Genomic DNA, 6,347 nt, shown 5'->3' with positions numbered 1-6,347 from the left:
TTTTTTTTTCTCTTTTCTAATTTGCTTAATTTCCTTCACCTTTTATTTCTAAAACATGTCTCCAGGGGAAAGGACCCAAGAATTAGAAATTGAAAAAACAAATAAAAAATGGTTGAAAAACTAACATAAACAAGTCACTCACTGTTTTTTTTTTCCAATATACGTGAAATTTGGTAAAGAGAAGAACATAATCTTTTCAATGCCTTGCATTCTCCAGCCAGCTCTTAATTATCAAGAGGCTAGTCAGTCAGCTTTCTTGTTTTGCCCCTCAAAGGGAAAACTAGTACAATATAGGAGAAGAAACACTGGACAAGCTTGCTAAATCCTGGATTTTTCACTTTTTAACTTTGTGCCCTTGGCAAGCCACCAAAACAGTCCAAAGCTCAATTTCCTCACAGGTCAAAAGAGGCCATGTATTCCATGGTTATTGTACAGGGCCAACAAGATAAGTCCGTTAAAGTCCCTGATATGAAAACGGTAGTGGCTGCTATAACCACAATGTAATAAATATTTATGGATTGCTGTTGGCCTTCCTGAGGGTAAAAAAAAGAGACTGAGGAATCATAAAGCTGAACTGGCGTTGCAAAGTTTAAGAAAGCACTTTGTAAACTGCAAAAGAAATGACAAATTCAAACTAGGCATTGTATTCTTTCTTTTTCTACATAGCATAATATTTTTATTATTTATTAGCAACTTCAAGAAAAGTGAACTTCAAATGAAGTAGTATTTCTCATAAGTAATCACAGGGAGTTGAAACTACTGATGAAAATGAAATTTGAACTGTGGGTTTGGCCCCTCCATGGCCTGTATCATCACACCACTATCTTCAATGAAAAAGGAAATTCCTTTCCATTTCCTCTTCCTCCCAGCAAGATCTCATAGAGACAGGGAAGCTTTTGGATAAGGCAAATTTAAATTTAATTCTTAATCCCACCTTTATTCTATAGGAAAACACAAAATAATTTTTGTAAAGTGCACAGCAGCCAAAAGATTGACTTCTTCCCATCCTGCAATTCAAAACAGCTTGTACTTTCTTTTTGTTACTACATGCCTCAAGTTTTAATCACACTTAACAGACCTACGTTCAAATCACTGAATAGCAAATTATTTAACCTCCGTTTCCTCTTCTATAAAACGGAGATAATAATAGACCCTAGTTCATAGAGTTGAGAAGAACACATGAGAAAGTGCATTTAAATACTTAAACTAGTCTGACATGTAATAAAATTTCTGCTAACAGAATTATAATAATAGGAATAACATTAACGTTTCACGGACATTCTAATTCTCACCTTAACAAACACTTAGATAGGTCAGCAGCAAAGCTATTGGGGTAGTCTGCCATTTTTCCTTCTTAGGTTTCCTTGGCTGTGTTTCTTTCCCTCCCTTCGCAGGGCAGATCTGTTTCAATTCAGCTGCTGGCTGGAGCATTTGGCAGGTTGCCTGCTCTTGACGTTTTCTGTTTGTGGAGCCAACAGGGTGGGGAAGTGGAGGGGTTTGATTGTCTTCACCACTGAGACATTGGAATCTGTTGAGTTAAACATTGCTCTAATGCTGCCATCCCCTCCCTCTCTTTCTCCCTCCCTGTGAATGAATCTGGAAAGAATGAACCTGAAATCTATCTTGAAGAGCTATAAAACCCTTCAAGGCTACTCCTTGAATAGCGGGGCATTAGCCTCCCGGTTCATTCCTGGAGTAAATAGAACACATCAGTGTATTCCCTAACACGGGGTCAATGTCTGAGGGAGCGGTGCTCTCCGTGCCTGGTACCTGCTGGTGTGGAGCTCTGCTGGCAGCAATACCCCACCATCAACTGTGATGACGGCACGAAGCACAGAACTCACTGCTCCTGACCCCTTTAATTCATTAATATTTATCCTGGAACAGCAACACTTCTAAGACTCTTCCCTGCTGCTCAACTCTCTGAATGTACAGAATAAACTATATCGTAGGTACATATAGATGATGGAATACATTAGATAGTATCCATGTTTCCAACATTAAATTTGCACTGATTTTTCTCTGTGAGAAAAATGCAAAGTTGAACTTGTACTCTTTCTCAGAGGTCTGTGCTGACTCTTGATTCAGGTTTTGGAGTTGCCTTGCTGTCCTGTTTGATGTCATCCATAAAATTCTGCTTCCCTGCTGGCTCCAGTGAGTCTCCAGACCCTCCACCCGTGACTTATTCCAGGTGCCATTCTTGAAGGATGGATGGCCCCATGTCATTACTGTTGACTGCTTACTTAAATTATTTTAACTTGTCATACCAGATCTGGAACCTTTTCCAATCCTACAGAAGTGACAAAGGAGAACATAATTCATTTACTAGAGGTTACTATTCTCTCCAGCATTCTCATATCTACGGCACGCTCTTGCATTTTACTGGGGTTCTATTGTAGAATCAATTAGACCCTCTCCTGGGGAGAACTGTTCATTGCCCACAAACATTAGGCCTCCAAAGGCCAGTAACATCCAACAATCTGCTAGCCATAATGACCGACACAGCCACCCTTACTTTGTGACATAGCCTTGGGAGGTCATTTCAGAGTGCTACCCACATTTTACTAAGAAGGTTTATGAAATTGAGGGATTTAGTCTCTTACTTGTGGTGACATAAGTAGTCCAGAAGTAGTAACCATAATCAGAGCTGAAATGAAGATAAGAGAATCTCAAAGGAATCTCAGAGTTGTAGTAGGAAGAAGTGGAAATACACCCTTGGTTGGCAAAAGTAGCAAATACACCAAACATTTTATATCAACACACAAAAAATTCAATCCTCAGTTATAATCCAGAGTTTTATTTATGGCAGCTTTGATAATAATTTCTTTTTGATGTGAAAGATAACTGAGCTGGATACTACTCTAATCACAAAATATTTTCCATGAATAAGCCAAATCAAAACTTAGAGGTGGATTTCCTTTGATGCATGAATCCATGGCAAATCTTAATCCAACCCATAGGGTCAAACTGTATAATTTTATACTTCCACTCTGAAAAATAACTCCAAAGAGGAGAAAATAATTCTATTTTTATATTTTTGCTTTGAATACATTCATATAATTTATTTTTTTCTAAATACACAACTATCATATAAGGTTAACAATATATTGAAAAGCACCCAAAAAAAAAAAAAGAAAGAAAGAAAAGTTACCTTTAGTCCCACTAACCAGATGAAACATGAAATTTTGCTATCTTTTTTTTCTACATGTAAATACTCAGAAATATTTTTTGCCTTGGAGTACACAACAGTATACCATTTGGATACATACCATTTGGAAATATCCTTTTTTATTTAATAATATGCTAAAAATTTTCCCATTTAATGAAGATTCTTCTAAGACACAATTTTAAATAATTATGTGATGGTTGGTTATATTGATTCAGTACTTTCAGTCTGTTTCTCTGACATTGCCGATTATTTGTACACCTCCAAAGGCCATGAGCATCTCTATTCTCAAGTCTTTGCTAACTACTGTGCACAGTAGCTTACTAACTACTGCGTTCCAAACCGCCAAGTGCAAAAGTTTCAACACTCAGAATAAAACGAACTTTCACACACTTCCACTACAAATCCACCAGTTTGTCCATATTTGTATCCACGTATTTTATGTTCTTTGCTGCCAAAAACGATGAACCAATCCAGGGCCAACCCTTTACTTGTGTCCACTCCCTCGGGACTTCTCAAGGAATCTACTCTTGCTACTATCGCCTCTCTGCTACATCACCAGTTTTTCTCCCTCTTCAAAAATGTCCCATTCAAAAATGGGCACCATTCAAAAATGTCCCTCTGTCTCTGACTCTTGCCCCTTCCTCCCCTCCAGCCTCTACCTCATTTCCCTGTGCCCCTATTCACTATTTCCAATTCCACTCCTCTAATTCTCTCTAAAATACAGAACCAGTCTTCATTACCACATCAAATTGCTCCCCTTGAGGTCACCACTGACCTCCACATTACCTAATCCACTGCTCACTTTTCAGTTCTTCTCTTTCTCAATCTCTGAGCAATACTTTACACTAACGATAACTCTTTTCTTCTTGAAACACTTTCTCCATTTGACTTCCATGACACAAGGCTCTCCTGCCCCCTCACTGTCTGTCTTACTCAGTCTCCTGTTCTGGTCCTTCCCAGCTTCTTGATCACTGAATACTGTAGGGAGCAGGAAGCAGGGTTCTCCCTTTCTCCATCTATACTCACTCTGTGAGTCAGTGATTTTTCAACTCTGGCTTGTATGACACTGACTTAAAGAACTTTTCAAAACTCCAGTGCCTGGGACTGATGCCCTGATTATGACCTGATTGGTCTAGGATGGGGGCCAGTCATCCATACATTTTTTAAGCTCTCATGATAATTCTAACACATGGCCAAGGTTAAAGAACTATTGGCCTAGGCCCTCGGTGATCTCATCCAATCCATGGCTTTAAATAATATCAAGACAGTGACATTTCCCAAATATATACATATGCATATATATAATGTTCTTATGTGTCTGTGTGTGTGTACATATATGTGTGTGTGTGTATATATATATATAAACTTTTCTCCTGACTCAAAATTTGAATGTCTAGCACGTTGATATCACCACTTGACTATGTATAAGGCATTTTAAAATTAATATGCCTAAAACCAAACTCTCAACTTCTTTCCACCCAAAACTTGCTCCTTCTACAGACTTCTGCTTCACAAAAAATAGTAACTCAATCTTCCAGATCACTGGCATCATCCCTAACCTCTCTCTCTCTTTCTCTCTTTCTCTCTCTCTCTCTCTCTCTCTCTCTCACTGCATTTCAATCTATCAGCAAGTCCTGTTGACTCTATTTTCAAAATACACCCAGGGCTCCATCATGTCTCACCACCTCCATCACCACCACCCTGACCCAAGCTGCCATTGTCTCTGGTGTGAATTATTGGTAGAGCCTCCTAAGTAGTCTCACCACTTTTGCCCACTCCCTCCACTCTCCGCTACAATATGTTCTCAACACAGCAGCCAAGTGATGCTTTTAAAAAGTACATCAAGTCATGTTACCCCTCTGTTCAAAACTCTCCCATGGCTTCCATCTCACAGAAGCAGCTAGGAGTCTTTCTTCACTTCCCTGATATGCCCTGGCCCACCACATTGCTACAAACTTATCTTCTAATACTCTTCCTTTTACTCTGATCCAGCCACTGGCATCTTTGGTAATCCTTAAACAAATAAATCATATTCCCACTTCTATACTTTTGTACTGGCTGTTCCTTCCACCTGGTTGTTCTTCCCTCAGATATCTGCAGATCTAATGTTAACTTTCTTAAAGACCCTGTCCAAATGTCACCTTAAAAAGAGGCCTTCCCTAACCACTCTATATGAGAGAGCTCTGCCACACCAACCATTGTAAGTCTCTATTCACATATAGTGCTCTATGTTTTCTCATAACATCTCTTACCACTGACATATACATACAAGATCTGACAATTAAGTTCACAAACTCATCCTAGAAAAAGTGCTACAGACCTCATTGCTGAATACCACTACAGTCACCTGCAAAACATTCCCCTTGGAAAGCTATGCACTGATGCCAGTGCCTAGTCCACCCTTAAAGCAATTTTGAAGCTCTTTTTTCTGGAATGACCATCAAAGCTGTCATTGTAATACCCTTGATGTCCCAAATGTCATCAATATGTCTTCCTTACAGACAGTGCCATGTGATCTGGTACACCATTGTAATGTAGGAACCACACCTTTCTAATGCCAAGATTCTCAGTTAACTGTTTCTCTATCAATGTTTACTTAGTCTGCTATGCTTCTCACACACAGCTAACAATTCTGACACACAATTTGACAAATTTTTGCAATGTTTTTGTTAGTTCTCCTCATTACTGGCCACCCTTGCTTCTCTTCCTCTGTGACACTTTCTTTCCCTCAGAAAAACATTTTTTTCTTTTTTTCTTTTTTTTGCAGTTTTTGGCCAGGGCTGTGTTTGGATCTGCCACCTCTGGTATAGGGGCTGGCACCTTACTTCTTGAGCCACAGGTGCCACCCCCTCAGAAAACATTTAATCCATTTGTACACTGCCATTTTTTTCATGGCATTATCCCCCTAAACTTGGACTAACATGTTCCTGATTTTGCTTCCATTCTTGCTAAATTTAATGAGAAATATACAAGTGTTTGTTCATTGATCTAATTCAAGTTCCAACATTCCCCCTGGCATACAAAAACACACAACAACAATAATGACCTCCACTAGCAAGACATCATCACACATGGACATGAACACAACTGTGAACACTGATATACCAAGGTTATGAAAACTTACTGAGTAATCTGTACAGTGCTGCCAAATAAGCTCATGGTGGCAAGTTGTGAAGTT

The sequence above is a fragment of the Otolemur garnettii genome, unplaced genomic scaffold (genome assembly GCF_000181295.1).
Source record: "Otolemur garnettii isolate 467f Iridium unplaced genomic scaffold, OtoGar3 scaffold00012, whole genome shotgun sequence".
Classification (NCBI taxonomy): domain Eukaryota; kingdom Metazoa; phylum Chordata; class Mammalia; order Primates; family Galagidae; genus Otolemur; species Otolemur garnettii.
The sequence above is the reverse complement of the archived record's forward strand: the minus strand, read 5'-3'. Positions refer to the sequence as shown.